The sequence below is a fragment of the Lissotriton helveticus genome, chromosome 1_1 (assembly GCF_964261635.1).
Source record: "Lissotriton helveticus chromosome 1_1, aLisHel1.1, whole genome shotgun sequence".
NCBI classification, from domain to species: domain Eukaryota; kingdom Metazoa; phylum Chordata; class Amphibia; order Caudata; family Salamandridae; genus Lissotriton; species Lissotriton helveticus.
Window position 1 is genome coordinate 1,573,545,721 of NC_136057.1, and position 27,013 is coordinate 1,573,572,733.

Here is a 27,013-nt window from a genome sequence, read left to right on the forward strand (position 1 = left end):
CTTATGCACAGTTATTTATATATGTCAACTCTCACATGTACTGTGTTTTACATATGTACTTACTTTCACATGTAGCACTGAGATATCCATTCACTCATTAATGCACTCAGTCAACCGCCCATACAGGTGTTTCCACATGCACTTTTGAACCCATACATCTAGTGAATCAACTGCTCACACATCTATGCACAGAGTTATACACCTCCCAGCCACCCACACACACACTCAGTCTCCCATACAAATACTTAGGCAATCAACCAATAACCCATATAGTTACTCATATAGGTACTGATCAACACATGCAGCAGTTTACAGAACAACAGACATAATGATGCACAAATTAAGACACTTTAGTCACTAACCCATGCACTCAGTGAGACACATTTAATCACTCACTCATACAGTCAGTCATGCACCTACTAAATCCTTCATCCAGACACTTCTACATCCACTCATTCTTCAATATGTAAGACATATTTTAACTTTACAGAAATACACAGTCACTGGATGTTCTCATCAGTGATATCATTTGAGATGTCATCAGTGATGTCATCAGTGATGTCATTTGAGATGTCATCAGTGATGTCATCAGTGAAGTCACTGACCATGTCATGAATGATGTAATATGTGACATGATCAGCAGTGGATTGCGGGTGCGCGATATATAGTTAGTACTACTAACTATATATGGAATTTCAATGGTTTTGTGTGAGTAAAAAAAGGTTTTTAAAATGCTAATTCCTAACTATATATGGTCTATAACCTATGGTTTTTTCAGTGAATTTTCAAGGTTTTGTAAATGCTAATTCCTAACTATATATGGTCTATAACCTATGGTTTTTTCAGTGAATTTCATTGGTTTTTTAAAAGCTAATATCTATAGCTGTAAAATGTATTTTTCTTTAAATCAAAAAATGTATTTTATATGTTTATTAATATTTTTTTTTATTATTATGCTTTGGTTCGCTCCCGGTTCGCGAACCGGGAAGTTTCCCGTTAGCTTAATTTGGTGCCGCGACCCGGTCCGCGAACCAGTAAACGTTCCGTTTGCGCAACTGCCGCGTTAGAAATCAACATCGTGACGCGTCGCAGAAGCGCGACGTATCACGTTGTCGCGTAATGCGTCTTATGACGCGCCGCGTTAGCGCACCCGGAAGTGCTCCGGTACGCGAACTAAGACACGGGGCGCGTTGCGAAAGTGCGACGTATCACGTTGCCGCGTAATGCGTCTTATGACGCGCCGCGTTAGCGCACCCGGAAGTGCTCCGGAGCGCGAAACGCAGCTCCCCGGAAGCGATCCGGGGCGCGTTCCGCAGCGCGTGACATAAGCATAACAGGTCATGTGACTTGTTAATAAAACTTTTCATTGGTTCATTTCACTTTTGGTTTCCTAATGATGTAAGGCTAGGTCATGTGATCTAAAAATAACACTTTTCATTGGTTTAGACCTATTTTTTTCCAAAATGATGAAAACCCCTCCTTCTTTCCTCACTCTGACTTTCATCTTTGAGAGAGGAAGACCCTTTGTGATCACTGAGCAATGGCTTCATTGGTAGCTTCAGCTGGTGCACCCCCACCACCACCACCACCTCCTCATAGGAAGAGAGGACCACCTCCACAGTTCATTACCAACACAGAGGAGGAAGAGGATGAACAAGAGGAAGAGGAGATACAGGCACCACAGTTTTTACAAGAGGAGCCCCGGGTTTCTCATCATAAAACTAGTTTCATTTGGCAGTTTTTTTCAATCCCTGAAGGGCAGAAAAAAGTTAGTGCTCGATATGTGACGTGCCTGATATGTAAAGAGGACTTATCTAGAGGCACCTTAAAGAAGTATAGCTTTGGCAACTACACCATGCACCGTCACATGCAGAGGTGGCATCCACTAAACTACAGCCGGGCAGAGATGCGTGACCTTCAGGACAATCCACGAACTCCTGTGGCCAGGACATCGGCACAGGTATCTTTGTCAGGGCCAGAAACACGGGAAACCGTGCCAAACATTCAGGACAACTTTGTCCATATGAAGATTACCTGTTTATATTGCGGTACATTACTCTCATGTGCCAATATGAGCATTAACTTAATCAACAGAGCATTTGAAAACCACAAGTGCTCTAAACGCCCCAGAAAGTAATTTTTTTTTTTGCTCCTGTTGAGCCCTTTCCAATGCCTGTTTTTTGTTGTTTCCCCTCCAAAAAAAACAAAAAAAACATAAAACTGTTCAAAAAATACAAAAAAAACAAAAAATGTTCAGAAAAATAAAAAAAATATAAAACAACAAAAACATTAAAAAAAGTTCTTTTCAGAACTACCTCCCCTTTCAAAAAAAATTGCTAGAATGTTTAGCACTCTGGCAAGCTGTATTTCTTTTGGTTCGCTTCCTGGTTCGCTCGCCGGTACGCGAACCAGGAGCGAACCCAAAAAATTTTTTACAAAACAAAGAAGAGTAAGTATAAGGGAAGTAAACAGAGAGTAATGTTAAAACAAAGACAGCTATAGGGTCTAAACCAGAGATACTGTTTAATAGATTTATTTACCAAAGAAAAGAGGGAAGAGGATATAATTGTGAAAAACAAAATAGATAAGGAAGTGAAAGAAAAAAAGGAGAGTAGATGAATAACAAACAAGAGTTTCTTAGAGAATATGAGTGAATGTTCAAAATAAGATTAAAACATGTGGAATAACAGAGAGAAAAAACAGAAAGCAGAAAAGAAGAAGTAACAGAAAAAGAATAATTGAAACAGCAAAGAAATGTAAATAACATAGGGCCATATTATCAACATAGGCAATAAAAGTTTTGCAGCTTTTATCGGCAGAAATGTGTCGCTAAAGCCGCTTTTGCGGCAGAAAACTGCCGCTAAAACCACTTTTGCAGCAGTTTTCTGCCGATAAAAACAGCAATAATTTTATTGGCTGTGTTCATAATATGCACCTTAGTGTGCTTCAACTACACAGAAAAAGCATAATGAACAAGTAGTGAAAGAGTGATCAGTCAAAGACACTAAGAGTAATAGAGATGGAGTGAGTGAACAAGAGTGAGGAACTATGAGAAGAGAGGGACTGAGAAAAGGAGTGGAAGGAGTAGAGTAAGTAAGTAATAGAGAAAGTAATGAGGGAAGTAGCAAAGGCAGGAAACTGAGGGTTAAAAAAATGAAGCTGTGGAACTAATAGTAGGTGAATGTGATAGAAATGTAACGAAAAAGTACAAAACATTTACCTTATAATTGTCGTTAACTTACTCACTTGTTATTTTTATACTTTCAATCTGTGAAAGAGATAACAAACATTTGAAAAATATTAAAACATGTATTTAAAAATTAGAAAAGACAAGGGAAAAGATTGAAGGACAAGCAGTTTTTCAACAACTTTGACACTTACAGAAGCTTCTGCTTCTCCAGGCCCCCTACACAGTCCTAAAGATATACATTTTAAACTAACAGTATCTTGATGCAGATGAAGTGAGGCCTATCTTGGAACATGGTGCATCTTTTGCACTGCTGTTGTCTCACAAAAGTGACGCAATGGCAGCGCAAAAGAGGTGCACAATCATCATAAAACTGTTCCTAACATTTTAAATGATTGTTTCATGATGGCAATAAGGTGTGTCCTATCCAGACGTTTGTTTCAGGTGAGGCCTACTCAGGGTTGCAGATCAAATTTAGCCTTGTTGAAGAGTACAGAGGAGATAATACATGTGCAGGCCAACCAGTAAAGTTCAGACTTCCTCTGTTTCCCTGGACAGGCCTAAACTTCATCTGCACAATGTGATTCGTAATGTTAGGAAACACAGGAAATGTATTTGAAAAACGTGCAATTTCTTTTGCTCATTTCACAATCACATCACTTGTGTTTCCTTTGGTTAGGTACCTCATTGTGCAGATGTAGTCCAGCATATGAAAGAGTACGCACTGCATGCAACAACTTTGACACTTACTGAAGCCTCAGCTTCTCCATACCCCCTACACAGTCCTAATTATATACATTTTAAACTGACGGTATCTTGCTGGATGTGAACTGAGGCCTATCTTGCAACATGGTGCATCAGTGACGGAACAGCGGCGTAAAAGAGGCACACAGCCTTCATAAAACTGCCCTTAACATTTTAAGTGATTGTTTCTAGATGCTGATAAGGTGTAACCTATCCACATATTTCTTTCAGGTAAGTCCTAATCAGGGTTGCAGATGAAATTTAGGCTTGTTGTAGAGTATAGAGGAGATAATACATGTGCAGGCCTACTAACGAAGTGAGTCATGCCCACTGCACTCTTTAACAAATGTCAGACCTCCTCTGTCTCCTGGAACAGGCCTAAACCTCATCTACACAATGTGATGTGTAATGTTAGGAAACACAGGTAATATAATTGGAAAACGTGCAATTTTTTTTGCTCATTCCACAATCACATTACCTGTGTTTCCTTTGCTTAGGTATCTCATTGTGGAAATGTAGTCTATCATATGAAAGACTACGTAGAATGTGAGCACTGTATGCAACAACTTTGACACTTACAGAAGCCTCGCCTTTTCCATGCCTCCTACACAGTTCTAAATGTACATCATAAATACAAACAGTACAGAATTAATTATACATGTTAAATGGTTTATTTTTGCTGTTCTCAGAATGTATCAAATTTCACTAAAAACAGTGACTTCAGGTATTCATCATATAACAGCGGGGAAAAAAAAACACAATCAAAATGATTGTGTTTAAAAAAGCCATACAACATGACAAATCAGAAATCAGAACTCCTTAAAATTAACTTACTTTCCATGACGTCGAATGATGTCCTATGAACAGCTTACACTCTGTTGTGCTGCTATTATTTTCTGCCCGCCACTTTCTGAAAGAAAACCTCCATCGTTTTGACAAATATGTTACATACAATAAATGACTTCTCGCTCTCTACCACACATTTCCACAAGGCCAAATCATGTAAGAGCCATTTATAACTCTTGGAATTCTTGTAAGCAAATCCCGTCATTTTGTATTTCCGCAACTTTCAGAAAGAAAACGTTCAAGATCACTTTCACAATCCTGGACTAGTAATTTCTTACCCTTCTTGCTCACTCATGTTCTACATTTCCTATGACACTGATACTGCTTACTATGAAGCAGACTTACACTACCTCTATGACTACTACAATTATTTAATTCTCTACATCACTTTTAATCACAAAGCAATATAAAACAGTAGACAGCATTACAGACTTACATTCCCTCTACTCCATGTTTTGATTGACTGCTTGAATTAGCTTATAAAAAGAAAAAGTTTTTCTGAACTCATTCAAAGTGCAGTTATTTTCCATGACGTCAAGTGTTATGGTAAGAACTTATGTCTCTGTACTACACTTATCCTCAAGGCCAAATCGTGTAGGAGCCATTAGAACCTCTTGAAATTCCTCAGAGCACATCCCGAGATTCTTTCCCTAAAATTTTCGTTTTAAAAACACCAGGTAAGAATTTTTAAGGTCATACGGCAATTTTTTTTTTTTAATTAAAACAGAATCGTTGCAGAATGACCAGCCATTTCTAGACTTTAAATAAGCTGTGTAATGTCCTGATGTTATTGAAGGACCGTCATGATATATAATTGCTGCAGTTACAAAAGTCCTTCCTGATATTGACAACTGCGAAGCCACAAAATTTTTAATTAAAGTTGTCAATTTTGTTCCATCAGGCCTACATCGTTGGAACATTAAAATGACATACTGGCCATATGTTCGTATAAATAATGTTGACATCATTTCAGATTTACATTGGCTACACTCCATGTTGTGATCAGCTGCATTTACTAGCTTATTAAAGGACACTGATTTACTGTCTGGCAAAGTTAAATATATAAATCTTTCTGAGTCTACACTAGTAGTACTTGATACCCTACAGTTCTCGCAGTCATGCTGCCATTGATAAGAAAGCCCAAACAGGTGATCTACATCTACACCTTCAGCATGCAATACATCAAGCATATACATTAAAAACTCCTGACAATCTTGCTGAATATTTTGAGAGAATTGTGTTTGACCTGAACATCTGTCTAACAGATTTCGAATTTCAGACACACTTTCTATTTTTGTTCTATCAGTGCTACATTTCTCTAACACAGAATTTAACAAACTGCAAAATCTTTGATCCGAATTGACCACAATCTCTTCTTTTACATTTTCTAGAGAAAACAAAACATTAACCACTACATTAGCATAGCAGTTGACACCAGAACTGTTTTCAAATTGAAAACCAACAACATCTTCAACAGAATCCTTTTTGTTTCTGCTTATAATTTCAGGTTCATCGACTTTTTGTCTTTTTGCTACAACCTCCCTAGTATTGGTCACATTTCTTCGTTTCCGGCCTACCACACGTTTCTCAAACAAAGGATATTGAGGCAAATGTGGCGCATACTCTCTTCTTAACCTATTGTATTCCTTAACACAATCTAGATCCGCACACATGTTTGTGACATCACACTCAATCAAGTACAATCCCGATAAAGTTCTAACTCGTGACAATGCCACATATGCCATACCCTCCTTGAACACAGAACTGCCAATATTCACCAATGCACTGTCTACACTTAAACCTTGCGATTTATGGATGTCACCGCGTATGCCAAGCAAACAGGAAACTGCTTACGGCGAACATATAAGTCTTTCACAAGCAAAAATCTAGCAGAACAACGACCAATTAGCTGTACTTCCTCAATGCCATCAAATTTAATTTTTAAAAATTCAATTCCATCTCTATTTCTGTATTTCACAAAATCAACAACATTACCTATTGATCCATTTACCAGACCTCTTTCAACATGTAAATTCCTTCTTAAAATTATACGGCAATTTAAGCACACATTCAAAGTCTTTTCAAAACCAGCAGTTTTAGATATAGTCTTCTCTAATGAATCCAATTTAGATTTCAAATTCTCAGACAAAATAATTGTTGCTCCCATATGCTCTACTCTGTCAATAGCTTCCAGTTTTACAATCTCTTGGTTTTCTAAATTCAACATTTTGTTGTTGAAGATGGCACATTCTGCAAGAGTTGGCATCAAACATATTCCAGATTTCTTCTCAGTAATTTTCTGAAAAATATTCTCAGGCACAACGTCTTGTTCTGGATATAAATTTGACAGTAATCGTGCATGTAAAGCTTCTTTCCCATGCTCGGTCACTTTTCCAATTCTAACATCTTGTAGAATATTCTTGTAAACTTCATCCTTCGCCTGACGCATATTTTCATGCAGTTCAGCATAATTGAAGTTTAACCATATATTGACGTTGCCAATGCTCCCTAGGCACTTCCTGGTATCTTCATGCGTGAGCATTTTGAACACAGGTTGTCCTTTCACTTGTGTCAGCTGAAGAAGATCTCCGAAAACAATGATGTGTTTGCCACCAAATAACACATCATACTCTGTTTTGAGAACTTCTTGCATTCTCAAATGCACAAAGGCAAGCATGACATTGGAAACCATGCTTACTTCGTCAATGATAAGAAGTTTCATTTCCCTCAAGACTCTTGAAACTTCACAACAAGCATCTCCAGATAACTTGTGGTATTGTAATTTGTTGTCATGCTCCACTGGCAGCATCAGTAGACGATGCAAAGTAATACCTTTAATGTTATGTGCTGCCAGTCCAGTTGGAGCGGTGACAACACAAGACAGCGATGACTCAGTCCTTTCCTTCAAATAACATGAGATTGCTTTAATGAGGAAACTTTTTCCAGTTCCCGCTTCTCCACTCACGTACAGTCGGACAGGCTTCCACAACGTACATGAGCACTCTTTCTTCTCATGACTTAATCCATGATCAATTTGGTTGGTAACTTCGTCATATATTTTCCTCTGCTCAACGTTGAGTTGTCTTTCCAAGTCTACTAAGTTAACCGCATCCTCCTGAGCATGTGCCATGGCTCTTTCCACTTCATTCATGGCAGTGGCAGCTTCATTTTCGATAACAGGTCCTCCTAGTGGATCCTGACTCAATGAAATAGAACTCTGACTGTTCTGAGAACTGTCTCTGGCAATCTCGGCTGCAATCGTTGCTTCCTGCTCGATTTCCGCATTCAACATTTCTACATATTTGGGAAAAACAGGACATTCTATGGTCTCCTTGGCGGCAGTGAAAGAGTCTTCGTAACAGAGGAAATCTCCAAGCAGTTCCTCTTCTGCACGCCAAGGCTTGAAAAGTTGCAAAAGTGCTAAATAGAAAAACTCCTTTTTTTCAGGAGATTCGCCACTCAATTTTCGATGGTTTACCAAGTGGCATTTTCTTTGCTTGACCAGACATCCCTCACATCCAATTACAGCATACACTCGTTTATCAATATCTTCTTTGATGTTCCTCTTGAATATGTAATTTTGTAGAACCTCATACAGACAAACATTCTCGAGGTGACTGCTTCGATTTGGATAATATGTATCCAACATGTTGGTCTTCAAAATATCGGTACTGTTTGGCTCCTTTTCCGCCAAATACTCAATTTCCCGCACAAGTTTCAGAACTCGATTACACGTTGCAGCAAGACCAAGACTCGCCCAAACGATACTCCTGGATTTGGCATAGAGACTTGCTGAAGACAACCGGTCAGAACATTCGTAAGCTCCGATTTCTCGATGTGACAACATCTTCAGACTGAAACTGTACAACTTCTTGCTGAGGCTCTTTTCATGGGAAATGTCCTCCCACATATCCTTCAATTCTGTCTTTTCTTTTTTGGTGATGTAAGATGTCACATACCGAGCCACAGCCATACAGTTATTAGCCACAAACTGTATATCCATGTTAGCATTCCACATGGACAAAATCACTGGGTTGTAGTCGTTGATGTACTTGGACTCTTCGTTCCTCTTCAAATTGTATGTGTTTTTAGGTGATTTCTTCATCACATTATGTCGCAGCGAAGACATCAAACTGTTTACTCTTCCTTTAGAAATCACCGGTCGTGGAAAGCCGAAACGACATTTGGTGTAGAACTTGTCCTTGTTTCGGAATTTACGACGACAGTACTTTCCACAACGATGGCTTTGGAAACGTAGAACTTGTTCTCTTAGGCTTTTCTTCTCCTTTGCGTTTGGAACAGCACACGTAGAATACTGTTGTATAAAACTCATCACTGAGTCTTCTGGATCCGTTCCAAATTTAGGTGCATCCTTGATCCACAGCAGCATATGTATATGAGGAGCACCTCTTGCTTGGTACTCCTTTCTCCAGAAGAAATCCAACACCTCTCCAAGAGGTGGATTCTTCTTATTCATGATGAAAGACATCATAGCTTCAAATCTATGATTGAAGTACCTGCATACATTGACTGGATCCAAAGAGCACAGTTCGCCGGGTGTCTTGAATTCGATGTTTTCAATGTTTCCATTTGCCTCTCGTAGAAATTCAAGTAAGTCTTCCCAGCCATACTCGGCACAGCTCAGAGTGAGGAACCATGTGGGAGTTAATAAGTTGCTAAGCATAAATTTTAAATCACCATGACGACGGTACCAGTACTCATTAGTACCACGCTGACACGCCATGAGATTAATCAGGTGACAATCCAAAATACTGTCTTGGACATTGACTTTATCCATAAAGTCACTTGCCGAGATGTTTTGCATGTGTATACCACTTTTCAAGATGTGGTTCACTGCATATGACAGTCCAGACAGATCGCTTTCGAACAGGAGATGAAATAAATAGGGAATGCATTGTCGAAACCTAGCATCTCCTGCATACAATCGTAAAGTCCGGTATTCAGAAGCAGGAATTTGATGAGGTCGCTCATCATATCTTCCTCCCTGACCTGTTGGAAATAGCTGTGGGAAACACCGAGCTTCCAAACTTTCCTCCCAAACAATAATGGGACTCCCTTTGGCTTGTTTCATTTGAAACAACTCAATAGCATTCCCCATGACTTCCTTGGAATGCAAAGGATGAACACTATAATGTTCATATATTTCTTCACTTTTAGAGGGTTCTACTTTCTCAATTTGACCAGCACACAAATCGCTATCCTCTTCCTCACTTACTTCCTCTTCTGCAACATATACATTCTTATAGTACTTATTATTTTTTTTCAAATACAATGTTGCCTTTTTGACTTTCCTAACATCCACTAAATCTTGCCATATTTTTTTATTCTTTGTCGGAACCCCATTAACTAAGATAACCAGAGGTTCCTCTTCCACTTTTTCTACTCCAATTGTGTTAATGTTTTTCTTCAAATCTAGAGGCAAATAAACAACTCTTCCCTTTAATCCTCTCTGTAAATCTGATGGAGGCCATTTCCCTGTCTTTGGCTCCATTCTTACAATAGCCTGAAAGGGATGGATACTTTGAATCAAAATAGATTCATAAGTATTTAAATCCTTCAATTCAGAAGGAATCTCAACCAATTCCAGATTATTATGAACCGCTCTAGCAGGCATCTGGTTTTGATTTAATTTGTTACAACAATAAGTACACACACGTTGATCCGATCCCAAATCAAAACAATTTTCTACCATCAAGTATGTTGCGAAATCCTTCCATTCACTATTATTTTCCCTTTCACTTTTTGCATATAAATCCACTAACTTAGTCTGATTCTTATAATAAGTGCGTCGACAACACACAAAAGTGAAATTAGGCCTCTCACTTGATTTAACCTGAAACGTGGCAATTTCCTTCTGAAAATTATCTGTACTGGAAACCTGTACTCTGTCTTCCACATTACCCTCTTCTTCTGGGTCAATTTCAACATTCTCCTCTTTACTTCCAAAGTAACAAAACTCAATTTCTTCACACATATTCTTCACATCTATTTCAGAACCATGCAAAAGAGCAGCGCATAATTGTTTAAGCATAACTGCTGGACTCTTAGCATAATACAACATTCTAACTAATTTCCTCACTTTATTATGATGCACTGCTAGCATCCTGAAATGATGAAAAACACTCTGGCATACTCTCCTGGAAAGACAAGCCAGTGAATGACCATGCAAACCTGTCACTTCTCTCACTCTGCAAGGATCTAATTCTTGCAACAACTTCATTTTCTGCTTCCAACTTTTCTTATTAAATGTCCGTACAAAATCACAAAGCAAATTGATGGAATCCTGTCGCACACTGCAAATACTACTACACTTCCAGGTGTACACAGGTCCCTTAGGACGTCTTCCTAAAACCTCATTACCTAACACCTCTTCTGCCTCTGTTGTCACAAGTTTTTCTTTTTCAACTGGACAACCATCTTTCACCTCATAAGCTCGACCACTGGTGTCAACTGCATGCACCAAATCATTATCCTGGAAATAACTCTCCTCATTGAAAAATGCCTCACAACTTGAACTATGCATCCATTCTCCGGAAAAAACTTCACAAAAATTACTACGATTAACTATTCTCTTCCATCTACTATTTCTTTTGAAATCATAAATTGCCTTGTTTAGCTTCCTAATTCTATTGATTATCAAAATAAATAACCTTCGCTTTATTTCAAATGCCTGATCAATAACTTTCTCAAATTTTTTTTTTCTCTTATAAAAAACCACTTTCTGTTGACCTTTCTTAATATTTTTTAACAAATTGCCAATTATCCTGTTGCGGAACATTCGTCTACGAATGTCCCTAAACTGTTGTTTCCTTCTACTATCATGCACAGAGTTATCTCTTGCTCTAGCAGTAACATTTTTGATTGGCCTTTCCTTTCCGTTTAAATTGCTTCTCTTTTTCTGGACTAAAACATTTTCTGTAGCACTACTTTTTTTTCTACAAATGTTTCTTATGAATGTTTTCGTGCTCTTACCCGGTGCTTTCTTGGTGACTTGACAAGTTTGTTTTGTAGAGGACTGCTGCATTATTTCATGGACCTGCTGTCTTTGACGTTTTGCAGCCTTTCTAAGTCTATCCTTGGTTGGCATTCTCAAATCTTGAAATGATCTGCAGTTGAATCTGTGGTAAAATATAATAAAAAATGTTATTAACCACTATTACCAAACAGTAAATCAATAACAGTCATCAAAAACTTAACACACTACTTGACATTTTTACATAGAATATTTTTTAGTGCTTTGGCAAATTTAGAATACAGAAATAGCAGAAAAGAAATGGAATTCTTCTTCATTTACCTGTCCTGTTTTATATGTGAATCTGATCTAATTTTATGAGCATATTTTAATATTTTATTGAAGACACTACACACAACCTGTTTTTGAAGGTGTGTTTAATTTAAAATTAAACAGTTTACATTTTTACTTTTCATTTATTGTAAATTTTAAAAATAAATGTTTATAGTTCCATAGGCTCAAGCAGGTCAGCTTCCCACCCTATGTCATACAATTCTGACAAATCTGCATCCTCATCATGTTCTTCTCATCCTCAGGATTTAAATCATCCAAGGGATCTACTTCCACTGACGTTTCAATTACGATTTAAATGATGAGGTCAAGATCAACTGATTGCTGATTGTCGCTCATGTTGATGTTGTCGTTATCTTTAAAGAAAGATAACAACAATGAGATGTTGCAGAGTATGAGACAAATCTCAGAGATTATAATAGTAAAATTGTTTAACAATAGTAACATTTTGCAGCTATTATTTAGCCATGTCCAGCGATGCTGAGGAGGTGAGGCCTATGTCCAAGTTTTCAGTGAACAGGACTCATCTCTTCTTAACATTGGATAAGCCTCACCGACTCTGTGTCCCCTGCTCATACTTAAATGTACAGGGGCAGATTTATGCTAAGTGGCGCATCCCCACGGATGCACCAGTTAATGTGCACCGCTGCTCTGCCACCCATAGTGTGCCGCATTTACAATGTGGAGCACCATTGAGCAAAAACAGCACAGATGCGTCACGCATCTGTGCCGCAAAAGCAGCACATTGCAGGAATCACGTCATAAGCGCGACATGTCTACTGCAATACACAGGAGGAACCCTCACATTGCATGGTGCATCACTTCTTATGCCTGTTTCAAACAGGCGTAAGGATTTGATTCAGCAATGCTATAAAGCTGACTCAGTGAAATCTTCTAAATTTCACTGTGTTAGTTTTACAGGGCTTTCATGCAAATTAATGCATACCTTGTAACAAAACACCTATATGAAAACTGACGCAGGTTTCATGTGGCACAGGACTTTACAGCATGACACATCTGCCTAGATGCATCAAGTTGTAAATATGTCGCCACATAGCAAATCTTTTGCACCGCCGCTGCGTCACAAAAGTGACGCACAGTGACGCAAAAGAGACATACACCTATCATAAATCTGTCCCTAACATGTTAAATGATTGATTCAGGATGACATTAAGGTGTGGCCTATCCAGAGGTTTCTTTAAGGTGAGGCCTACTCAGGGTTGCAGATTAAATTTACGCTTGTTGAAGAGTACAGAGGAGATAATACATGTGAAGACCTACCAATGAAGTAAGTCATGTCCACTTCACTCTTGAACAAAGGCCAGACCTCTTCTGTGTCCGAGGACAGACCTAAACCTCATCTGCACAATGTGATTCGTAAACTTAGGAAACACAGGTGATGTAATTGAAAAATGTGGAGTTTCTTTTCCTCATTTCACAATCACATCACCTGTGTTTCCTTTGCTTAGGTATCTCATAGTGCAGATGGACTCTAGCATATGAAAGAGTACACATAAGCTGAGCAGTGTATACAACAATTTTGACATTTACAGAAGATTCAGCTTCTTATCTTGTTGGAGATGAAATGAGGCCTGTCTTGCAACATGGTGCATGTTTTACATCACTGCTGCATCGGTTTCATGTGGCACGGGACTTTACAGCATGACACATCTATCTAGATGCATCAAGTTGTAAATATGTCGCCACATAGCAAATCTTTTGCACCGCCGCTGCGTCACAAAAGTGACGCACAGTGGCGCAAAAGAGTCATACACCTATCATAAATCTGTCCCTAACATGTTAAATAATTGATTCAGGATGACATTAAGGTGTGGCCTATTCAGAGGTTTCTTTAAGGTGAGGCCTACTCAGGGTTGCAGATTAAATTTACGCTTGTTGAAGAGTATAGAGGAGATAATACATGTGAAGACCTACCAATGAAGTAAGTCATGTCCACTTCACTCTTGAACAAAGGCCAGACCTCTTCTGTGTCCGTGGACAGACCTAAACCTCATCTGCACAATGTCATTCGTAAACTTAGGAAACACAGGTGATGTAATTGAAAAATGTGGAGTTTCTTTTCCTCATTTCCCAATCACATCACCTGTGTTTCCTTTGCTTAGGTATCTCATAGTGCAGATGGACTCTAGCATATCAAACAGTACACATAAGTTGAGCAGTGTATACAACAATTTTTACATTTACAGAAGATTCAGCTTCTTATCTTGTTGTAGATGAAATGAGGCCTGTCTTGCAACATGGTGCATGTTTTACATCACTGCTGCATCGGTTTCATGAGGCACAGGACTTTACAGCATGACACATCTGCCTAGATGCATCAAGTTGTAAATATGTCGCCACATAGCAAATCTTTTGCACCGCCGCTGCGTCACAAAAGTGACGCACAGTGGCGCAAAATAGTCATACACTATCATAAATCTGTCCCTAACATGTTAAATGATTGATTCAGGATGACATTAAGGTGTGGCCTATCCAGAGGTTTGTTTAAGGTGAGGCCTACTCAGGGTTGCAGATTAAATTTACGCTTGTTGAAGAGTATAGAGGAGATAATACATGTGAAGACCTACCAATGAAGTAAGTCATGTCCACTTCACTCTTGAACAAAGGCCAGACCTCTTCTGTGTCCGTGGACAGACCTAAACCTCATCTGCACAATGTCATTCGTAAACTTAGGAAACACAGGTGATGTAATTGAAAAATGTGGAGTTTCTTTTCCTCATTTCACAATCACATCACCTGTGTTTCCTTTGCTTAGGTATCTCATAGTGCAGATGGACTCTAGCATATCAAACAGTACACATAAGTTGAGCAGTGTATACAACAATTTTTACATTTACAGAAGATTCAGCTTCTTATCTTGTTGGAGATGAAATGAGGCCTGTCTTGCAACATGGTGCATGTTTTACATCACTGCTGCATCGGTTTCATGTGGCACGGGACTTTACAGCATGACACATCTGCCTAGATGCATCAAGTTGTAAATATGTCGCCACATAGCAAATCTTTTGCACCGCCGCTGCGTCACAAAAGTGACGCACAGTGGCGCAAAAGAGTCATACACCTATCATAAATCTGTCCCTAACATGTTAAATGATTGATTCAGGATGACATTAAGGTGTGGCCTATCCAGAGGTTTGTTTAAGGTGAGGCCTACTCAGGGTTGGAGATTACATTTACGCTTGTTGAAGAGTATAGAGGAGATAATACATGTGAAGACCTACCAATGAAGTAAGTCATGTCCACTTCACTCTTGAACAAAGGCCAGACCTCTTCTGTGTCCGTGGACAGACCTAAACCTCTTCTGCACAATGTCATTCGTAAACTTAGGAAACACAGGTGATGTAATTGAAAAATGTGGAGTTTCTTTTCCTCATTTAACAATCACATCACCTTTGTTTCCTTTGCTTAGGTATCTCATAGTGCAGATGGACTTTAGCATATGAAAGAGTACACATACGCTGAGCAGTGTATACAACAATTTTGACATTTACAGAAGATTCAGCTTCTTATCTTGTTGGAGATGAAATGAGGCCTGTCTTGCAACATGGTGCATGTTTTACATCACTGCTGCATCGGTTTCATGTGGCACGGGACTTTACAGCATGACACATCTACCTAGATGCATCAAGTTGTAAATATGTCGCCACATAGCAAATCTTTTGCACCGCCGCTGCGTCACAAAAGTGACGCACAGTGGCGCAAAATAGTCATACACCTATCATAAATCTGTCCCTAACATGTTAAATGATTGATTCAGGATGACATTAAGGTGTGGCCTATCCAGAGGTTTGTTTAAGGTGAGGCCTACTCAGGGTTGCAGATTAAATTTACGCTTGTTGAAGAGTATAGAGGAGATAATACATGTGAAGACCTACCAATGAAGTAAGTCATGTCCACTTCACTCTTGAACAAAGGCCAGACCTCTTCTGTGTCCGTGGACAGACCTAAACCTCATCTGCACAATGTCATTCGTAAACTTAGGAAACACAGGTGATGTAATTGAAAAATGTGGAGTTTCTTTTCCTCATTTCCCAATCACATCACCTGTGTTTCCTTTGCTTAGGTATCTCATAGTGCAGATGGACTCTAGCATATCAAACAGTACACATAAGTTGAGCAGTGTATACAACAATTTTTACATTTACAGAAGATTCAGCTTCTTATCTTGTTGTAGATGAAATGAGGCCTGTCTTGCAACATGGTGCATGTTTTACATCACTGCTGCATCGGTTTCATGAGGCACGGGACTTTACAGCATGACACATCTGCCTAGATGCATCAAGTTGTAAATATGTCGCCACATAGCAAATCTTTTGCACCGCCGCTGCATCACAAAAGTGACGCACAGTGGCGCAAAATAGTCATACACCTATCATAAATCTGTCCCTAACATGTTAAATGATTGATTCAGGATGACATTAAGGTGTGGCCTATCCAGAGGTTTGTTTAAGGTGAGGCCTACTCAGGGTTGCAGATTAAATTTACGCTTGTTGAAGAGTATAGAGGAGATAATACATGTGAAGACCTACCAATGAAGTAAGTCATGTCCACTTCACTCTTCAACAAAGGCCAGACCTCTTCTGTGTCCGTGGACAGACCTAAACCTCATCTGCACAATGTAATTCGTAAACTTAGGAAACACAGGTGATGTAATTGAAAAATGTGGAGTTTCTTTTCCTCATTTCACAATCACATCACCTGTGTTTCCTTTGCTTAGGTATCTCATAGTGCAGATGGACTCTAGCATATCAAACAGTACACATAAGTTGAGCAGTGTATACAACAATTTTTACATTTACAGAAGATTCAGCTTCTTATCTTGTTGGAGATGAAATGAGGCCTGTCTTGCAACATGGTGCATGTTTTACATCACTGCTGCATCGGTTTCATGTGGCACGGGACTTTACAGCATGACACATCTGCCTAGATGCATCAAGTTGTAAATATGTCGCCACATAGCAAATCTTTTGCACCGCCGCTGCGTCACAAAAGTGACGCACAGTGGCGCAAAAGAGTCATACACCTATCATAAATCTGTCCCTAACATGTTAAATGATTGATTCAGGATGACATTAAGGTGTGGCCTATCCAGAGGTTTGTTTAAGGTGAGGCCTACTCAGGGTTGGAGATTAAATTTACGCTTGTTGAAGAGTATAGAGGAGATAATACATGTGAAGACCTACCAATGAAGTAAGTCATGTCCACTTCACTCTTGAACAAAGGCCAGACCTCTTCTGTGTCCGTGGACAGACCTAAACCTCATCTGCACAATGTCATTCGTAAACTTAGGAAACACAGGTGATGTAATTGAAAAATGTGGAGTTTCTTTTCCTCATTTCACAATCACATCACCTTTGTTTCCTTTGCTTAGGTATCTCATAGTGCAGATGGACTCTAGCATATGAAAGAGTACACATAAGCTGAGCAGTGTATACAACAATTTTGACATTTACAGAAGATTCAGCTTCTTATCTTGTTGGAGATGAAATGAGGCCTGTCTTGCAACATGGTGCATGTTTTACATCACTGCTGCATCGGTTTCATGTGGCACGGGACTTTACAGCATGACACATCTACCTAGATGCATCAAGTTGTAAATATGTCGCCACATAGCAAATCTTTTGCACCGCCGCTGCGTCACAAAAGTGATGCACAGTGGCGCAAAATAGTCATACACCTATCATAAATCTGTCCCTAACATGTTAAATGATTGATTCAGGATGACATTAAGGTGTGGCCTATCCAGAGGTTTGTTTAAGGTGAGGCCTACTCAGGGTTGCAGATTAAATTTACGCTTGTTGAAGAGTATAGAGGAGATAATACATGTGAAGACCTACCAATGAAGTAAGTCATGTCCACTTCACTCTTGAACAAAGGCCAGACCTCTTCTGTGTCCGTGGACAGACCTAAACCTCATCTGCACAATGTCATTCGTAAACTTAGGAAACACAGGTGATGTAATTGAAAAATGTGGAGTTTCTTTTCCTCATTTCACAATCACATCACCTGTGTTTCCTTTGCTTAGGTATCTCATAGTGCAGATGGACTCTAGCATATCAAACAGTACACATAAGTTGAGCAGTGTATACAACAATTTTTACATTTACAGAAGATTCAGCTTCTTATCTTGTTGGAGATGAAATGAGGCCTGTCTTGCAACATGGTGCATGTTTTACATCACTGCTGCATCGGTTTCATGTGGCACGGGACTTTACAGCATGACACATCTGCCTAGATGCATCAAGTTGTAAATATGTCGCCACATAGCAAATCTTTTGCACCGCCGCTGCGTCACAAAAGTGACGCACAGTGGCGCAAAAGAGTCATACACCTATCATAAATCTGTCCCTAACATGTTAAATGATTGATTCAGGATGACATTAAGGTGTGGCCTATCCAGAGGTTTGTTTAAGGTGAGGCCTACTCAGGGTTGCAGATTAAATTTACGCTTGTTGAAGAGTATAGAGGAGATAATACATGTGAAGACCTACCAATGAAGTAAGTCATGTCCACTTCACTCTTGAACAAAGGCCAGACCTCTTCTGTGTCCGTGGACAGACCTAAACCTCATCTGCACAATGTCATTCGTAAACTTAGGAAACACAGGTGATGTAATTGAAAAATGTGGAGTTTCTTTTCCTCATTTCACAATCACATCACCTTTGTTTCCTTTGCTTAGGTATCTCATAGTGCAGATGGACTCTAGCATATGAAAGAGTACACATAAGCTGAGCAGTGTATACAACAATTTTGACATTTACAGAAGATTCAGCTTCTTATCTTGTTGGAGATGAAATGAGGCCTGTCTTGCAACATGGTGCATGTTTTACATCACTGCTGCATCGGTTTCATGTGGCACGGGACTTTACAGCATGACACATCTACCTAGATGTATCAAGTTGTAAATATGTCGCCACATAGCAAATCTTTTGCACCGCCGCTGCGTCACAAAATTGACGCACAGTGGCGCAAAAGAGTCATACACCTATCATAAATCTGTCCCTAACATGTTAAATGATTGATTCAGGATGACATTAAGGTGTGGGCTATCCAGAGGTTTCTTTAAGGTGAGGCCTACTCAGGGTTGCAGATTAAATTTACGCTTGTTGAAGAGTATAGAGGAGATAATACATGTGAAGACCTACCAATGAAGTAAGTCATGTCCACTTCACTCTTGAACAAAGGCCAGACCTCTTCTGTGTCCGTGGACAGACCTAAACCTCATCTGCACAATGTCATTCGTAAACTTAGGAAACACAGGTGATGTAATTTAAAAATGTGGAGTTTCTTTTCCTCATTTCACAATCACATCACCTGTGTTTCCTTTGCTTGGGTATCTCATAGTGCAGATGGACTCTAGCATATCAAACAGTACACATAAGTTGAGCAGTGTATACAACAATTTTTACATTTACAGAAGATTCAGCTTCTTATCTTGTTGTAGATGAAATGAGGCCTGTCTTGCAACATGGTGCATGTTTTACATCACTGCTGCATCGGTTTCATGAGGCACGGGACTTTACAGCATGACACATCTGCCTAGATGCATCAAGTTGTAAATATGTCGCCACATAGCAAATCTTTTGCACCACCGCTGCGTCACAAAAGTGACGCACAGTGGCGCAAAATAGTCATACACCTATCATAAATCTGTCCCTAACATGTTAAATGATTGATTCAGGATGACATTAAGGTGTGGCCTATCCAGAGGTTTGTTTAAGGTGAGGCCTACTCAGGGTTGCAGATTAAATTTACGCTTGTTGAAGAGTATAGAGGAGATAATACATGTGAAGACCTACCAATGAAGTAAGTAATGTCCACTTCACTCTTGAACAAAGGCCAGACCTCTTCTGTGTCCGTGGACAGACCTAAACCTCATCTGCACAATGTCATTCGTAAACTTAGGAAACACAGGTGATGTAATTGAAAAATGTGGAGTTTCTTTTCCTCATTTCACAATCACATCACCTGTGTTTCCTTTGCTTAGGTATCTCATAGTGCAGATGGACTCTAGCATATCAAAGAGTACACAGAAGTTCAGCAGTGTATACAACAATTTTGACATTTACAGAAGATTCAGCTTCTTATCTTGTTGGAGATGAAATGAGGCCTGTCTTGCAACATGGTGCATGTTTTACATCACTGCTGCATCGGTTTCATGTGGCACGGGACTTTACAGCATGACACATCTGCCTAGATGCATCAAGTTGTAAATATGTCGCCACATAGCAAATCTTTTGCACCGCCACTGCGTCACAAAAGTGACGCACAGTGATGCAAAAGAGGCATACATGGCTATGTAAGTTAAATAATCAAAATCTAAATTTGCCAAGCACACATGGGAGTGTATTTACAAGGACCTTCCACCACGAGGAAATGTCTTTAATTAAAATGGGAGAAATAACATCAAAGGGACTCAAATGCCTTTTAAATGTACCCCAAGCAACCTATGAAACTCTAGCAGTACATATCCAGAAACTTAAATGACTTCAATAAACGTTTTTAAACACATCAAGTAAAGCAGTTATTCAAATACATTCAAGGGGAAATGACTTAAAATGGCCTAAGACACATGAAAGCGTTTTTTTAAGGTCCTTGCACCATTTTTGGGTCACTTTTAACATGGCTATGTTAGTCAAAGAATTAAAATCTAAATTTGCCAAGCACAGATGGGGGCGTATTTACAAGGACCTTGCACCACGGGGAAAGGTCTTTAATTAAAATGAGAAAAATAACATCAGAGAGACTCAAATGCCTTTTAAATATACCCCAAGCAACCTATGAAACTCTAGCACTACATATCAAGTAAACTAATTGATTTCAAAAATCGTTTTTAAACACATCATCTAAATCAATTATATACCTACATTCAAGGGGAAATGACTTAAAATGGCCTAAGAAACATGAAAGCGTTTTTTAAGGCCCTTGCACCATTTCTGGGTCACTTTTAACATGGCTATGTTAGTCAAAGAATTAAAATCTAAATTTGCCAAGCACAGATGGGGGCATATTTACAAGGACCTTGCTCCACGAGGAAAGGTCTTAAATTAAAATGGGAAAAATAACATCAGAGAGACTCAAATGCCTTATAAATATGCCCCAAGCAACCTATGAAGCTCTAGCAGTACATATCAACAAACCTAATATTTTTCAAAAAACGATTTTAAACACATCATATAAATCATTTATATACCTACATTCATCGGGAAATGACTTACAATGCCCTAAGACACATGAAAGCGTTTTTTTAAGGGTCACTTTTAACATGGCTATGTAACTCAAAGAAACAAAATCTATTTGTAAAACACTTGACACAAAGCAACATTTTAAATACAGAACTTTCTTCATAATTTTCTCCCTAAAGCATACTATTGTCTATCTAAATTAAATGAATCTTTTCTCACCTTAGCAAATACTTTATGAGTTTCAAAACAGTCTCAGAAACACACCAATTTGTCTTCAGCAGAGCAAAAGGTATGCACTCCAGAGTCTGCAGCTATCAAAAGCACAGAAATGCTGTAATTCATCACACATATCTCTCATGTCACCCAATCAAAACTCTTCCCTCACTTTTTTCAAATCAACACCCTTCCCCCCTCTGCCCTCTCTGCCTTTTTTGCATAGCAACCACCTCCTGAAAGACCTCTCATGTTTGCAAGTTCACACAACAATGTTTCAATTGAACTCTGAACTCTCAGTACACCTGCATATCCAGTGCAATCTTTCATAAAATGATTTTTTTTGACCATTCAAATTACATCTTTCAAAGAACTCATCCATGCACCCTAACTTTCTGTTTTCAGCAATCAAAATCCACCAATCACTGCTACTGCTTCATTAACACAGAAACTCCACAGTTTTTTTCATTTTAAACTCTTATTTTTTCAACTCCCATTTCATTGCCACACTTCATCTGACTGCAGCAGAACCTCCTCTCACCATGTTTTCTGTCTGGATTGTTGGACATAGTTACATCTACTGGGCTCAGAGGTATGCTGATAACAGAAATTTACCTAACCTCAATTTACAAGATGTGGAAATTAAGTGGTTTGGCCACAGAGGATTAAAATGTCACCAATTGATACCATTGGTGAAAACCTTTATGCATTTGCCTAAACCTGACCTGTTAATTTTGCACTGTGGAGGTAATGACTTGGGCACTTTGACTGGTGTAGGTCTGGAAATGCTTTTAAAGGACACCTTTGAGCAATTGATGGCACTTTTTCCTCAAACTGCCTTGGTATATTCAAATATATGCCAAAGACAGAAATGGAGGTGGTCGAACCAATTTTGTCCACAAATTGAGAAATCGAGGAAGCATGTAAACAAATCTGTTTCAGCTTACATGAGAGACCATGGAATGGGCTGCATCTACAACAATAACTTGCATTACTACATGCAAGATATCTACAGAGGAGATGGAGTTCACTTCTCAGATGAAGGGAACAGAGTTTTCATCCTGAATTTAAGACTATGCATTGGTACCTACTTATAAGTACCTAAATGTACCATAAACCCAAAAGCTCTTCTCAGAGCTACCCCACATCTGATGACTCACAATTATTATTTTACTCTAACTGTTTTTCACTAATTTTCAACAAAGTACGCTCCCCGGAGCGCTACCCGGTACGCGAACCGGAAGCTAACCGCGTGAAATTTAAAAAAAATAAAATAAAATTTCGCACATATGTGCCTCCTCAGCCATCCTCAGAAAACCTAAGGGGTCAAAATACGTCTACCGTGTCCCCTTCTACCCATTCTGAACATTATTTGCCCTCCATCTTGTATCTTCATTCGACCGAAACACAAAATGGTGGACTCCCGTAACACTGCAGGTTCGCGTACCGGGGCGCTCCCCGGGAAGCGCTCCATTAAAAAAGGTGGGAAAGTAATTTACAGAAGAAACCCTAGAGACACTTTCACCAAATATAGATTTGCTCATACTACATACCAATCCCTACCATTTTCACAAATTTGGTTGGAATTCCATTTAGCCATTTAGCCTGTAGACCTCTCTAAATACCCTGAGGTAAATTACTTCACAAAACACATCTGAAGTGTTGGAATTGACAACCAATTAAAATGTTACTTTCATTTTCTATTTTTTTTTACCTGACATTTGATTGGTTATGTACCTGAATATATATAAAGGAAGAGAAGGAAACATAGCCATTTTGACTACTACTTTCTGGTGTACATTTCAATAGGATTTTCACTAATAACTTCAACTTCTTTTTAAAGGTAAGTTGTTATTTTAAAAACTGAAGTATATTGTGCACTTTAAGTTAATATGGTAAACTTTTTCTGATAGTTATATACTATCCCTCTGTAGTAGTTATAGATTTAGATAGACTTCTCTGTTATAGTTATGGATGGAGTTAGGCTTCTCTTGTATAATTATGAATTTACTTACGTTAAATCACATACACTTTTTTATATTCCTACTTCCACTCTGATACTATACACTGCCCAAAGATAAATTCACTGTTAAAAACTGCCTATCTAAAATTAATCCCAACAGTGCCCTATCTCTACTAATATATATTTTTTTATGCAAATTTCAGGCAAAATGGAAGGCGAACAGAAAGTTTCATTTGAAATTGTCCTTGCAGAGACCAACCAAGAAATCATTGATCCAAATGACATTGAATTTATGGATGAAACTTGGGACCAAGAACTACTGCAATGTGTGCAATCAGTAGATGTCCTCCTTGAAAATGAGGACATTTTACACACTCAAACATTACAAGCTATGTTCAATGAAAATAACGACATTTCAGACAGTGAAATGTTAGACATTTTATACAATTTTGAAACACAATCACAATAATAAATAATTGCTTAAAAAATAAATAAATAAAAAAAATCAACAAAACAAACAATCAATTAACATACAATATTTGAAAAATCTATCATTCTTTTTTCCTTATAGTACGCTCCCCGGACCGCTTCCCGGTTCGCGAACCGGGCGCTCCCCACGCAAAAAAAACAAAAACATTTTTTTTTTTTTTTTGCCCCACGGGGCCCTTTTAAAGCCTCCACATCAAACCTAGGGGGTCAGGGAGGATCTACTATGCCCCCTTATGGTCATTTCCCCCTTTGTTTTGGCCTCCTCTTGTCTCTCGATCCTACCGAGAGACAAGATGGCGGCCGCCCCGGACTGTTTAGAATGTTGACAGACACCGGAGAGCCAATCAGCTTCGCTTCGCGAAGTTCCGTTACGCGTCAAGTACGCGAACCGGGGCGCTGCCCGGAGCGCGCTTACAGATATATATCTTTTTTTGAACGTTAATTTCTCAAAATCCACTGGAGCACATATATTGAGACCTAGCAAAGGCACATCGGGCTAACAGTCCCTACAATTTTGCCAAGTTTCGTGCAAATCCATTCAGCCGTTCGGGCTAAAAGTGAGGCCAACCGCCCTATGGAAATTAACATGGGAAAAACACGTTTTGGGACCCCCCTTTTTTCTCAGCCCCCCCTTGACAAACCCCCCCCAAATTTTCAATGGCTGCTCAGAAACAAAATGTTCCATTTTCCTGAAAATTTCAGCCAATTCCGTCCACAAGCGCCAAAGTTATTAGACATAGAATTTTCAAAAATCCCATAGAGAAAAAATCCTAACTATATATACCTACTGGCGACCGCCAGTAGGTAATATATATATATATATATATATATATATATATATATATATATATATATATATATGTTTCCAACTCCTGGCTGTTGGCCCCGGATGCCAACGTCGACACAGGTACAGACCACAAGAAAACGCTTAAATCATATGCAACGGTGGTTTTATTGTCCCATCGTCTCCAGCATCAAGACGATATATATATATATGTGTGTGTGTGTGTGTGTGTGTGAGTGTGTGTCTGCATATATATATATATATGTATATGTATATATATATGTGTGTGTATATATATATATATATATACAATTTACAGTTACAGACATGCTAATGTCGACAGCTGACAGCAAACGTCAAGTGTGACACGTTATCTACCATCACGGCAGAGGTAGGCGACTTATAGGCCTGGCACGAACTTGCTGCAGGACACAGCAGTATAATTGTGTGTTTTGTGCTGGTAGTTGCTGCTTTATTGGGCTGCCAAAAGTCAGTTGTTTGCCTTTACTTCTGTCTAAGCACGAGCAGGGCCTAGGCACAGCATCACAAGAGGGGTCCACCCTTCTAAATGATACGTCGAGTGTTCCGATGAACATCCTAACTCCTAGGTGCCTCGCCCTCAGGTCATCTTCCTTCCTGACCGTAACCTATATTTAACACTTATATTTAACATTTATGCTATTTGGCACTTCTAAACGTTCACCTCCATTCCTGACTCTTTAGATCCAAGTCACCCTAAAGTTCATGCATGCAGTCAAAAGCATAACAATGGAGTGGAGGCACTGCACAGTGCTAGGCTCAACCTCTACCTTACCCAGGGTAGTGTAGGAGCTGTAGCCTGGAGGTGAGGACACGCCTGCCCCCTTCTTAGGTGGAAGCCCACAGATATGGATCATGGTGGGAAGGAGTAGCATTCCTGCAGTGACTGTAGACAGCTGGGTTAGAGTAAGTGCAGGGCTCAGTGTCATTGAGAGCAGCAAGTGAGCCCGCTCCCGCCAATTAGAGCGCTGCTCTCACAGCATGAGAGCAGCGCCAGGATTGGTAGGCACTTCTCAAGGGCTCACGCTGACAGAGGAAGAAGTGCAGCGAGGAAGGTGTCAGAATAGAATGTGACGCAGGTGTTTTTTATTTGTATCCACCACTCCCAATAGATGCCAGCCGCCACCGTGCTTACACATGGGATCTTACTGTTTACAAGTGAAAGATCTGTAACTATTCTCTCTTTCGTTATCCAGGGATTGACCTCTCACCTCTCTCCGTGTCTACATTGATTCAGCAGTGAGAACTGCATTCTCACTGCCTATTTTTTATAACATGGCTCAATACTTCACAGGAAATGCTGCATAACGGGTGGTGGGCAGTCCCTCTGAGTGACACCATTAAGGAGACGTTGAAACTGTTTGTAGATCACAGTTGTATTGTTTTTTAATTTTATTTTTATAGCGTTTACTACCCCATACGAGGTGTCGAAGTGCTTTTTCAGTGAGTAGCACGCTACTCCGGAACCAATAAAGGATTTGTGTTGAATTAGTATAGGGGTCCCGCTTCGTGTGTCTCCTTGCACCGACACCCGACCTGTCGCCGCCCTTGGAGGGGCTTGGAATCCACCATCCAGCACCATCAAACAGCGCTGTCATCGCTGAGGAAGGGTTACTCTGCAAGTAGCATGGGACTCCATTGTCCAGGAGCCCGTGCGTGAGTACACCTGTGCGGAGCCACGCCCCCGTTATCACCAGCGCTACTTAACTCCTCGCCGGACCCGCTGGCGTGGGTCCCGCTTTGTGTGTCTCCTTGCACCGACACCCGACCTGTCGCCGCCCCTGGAGGGGCTTGAAAGTCACCATTCAGCACCATCAAACAGCGCTTTCATCGCTGAGGAAGGGTTACTCTGCACGTAGCACGGGGCTCCATTGTCCTTGAGCCCGTGCGTGAGTACACCTATATGGAGCCACGCCCCCGTAATCTCCGGAACTTCAGCTATAAATCAACACTCGACCTCTGCTGCGCGGAACGTGCGCGGGACGTCCCGAACGAAGCCCGGACAAAGGGCGGGCCCTCTGTGGCCCTCCGTGGACGAAGGAAGATGGGCCAGGCCATACTACCTCCTTCTGTACATAACTCACGGTTAGTACAATCCCAAGTGAGACTTATTGGATTTGTAAATAGCTTGTAGCCTGCTCATACTCATAATATCATTAACTTAAAGTTTTGGATCAAAAAACTATCTGAAGTTATGGGGAAACGTAAAACTATGGAA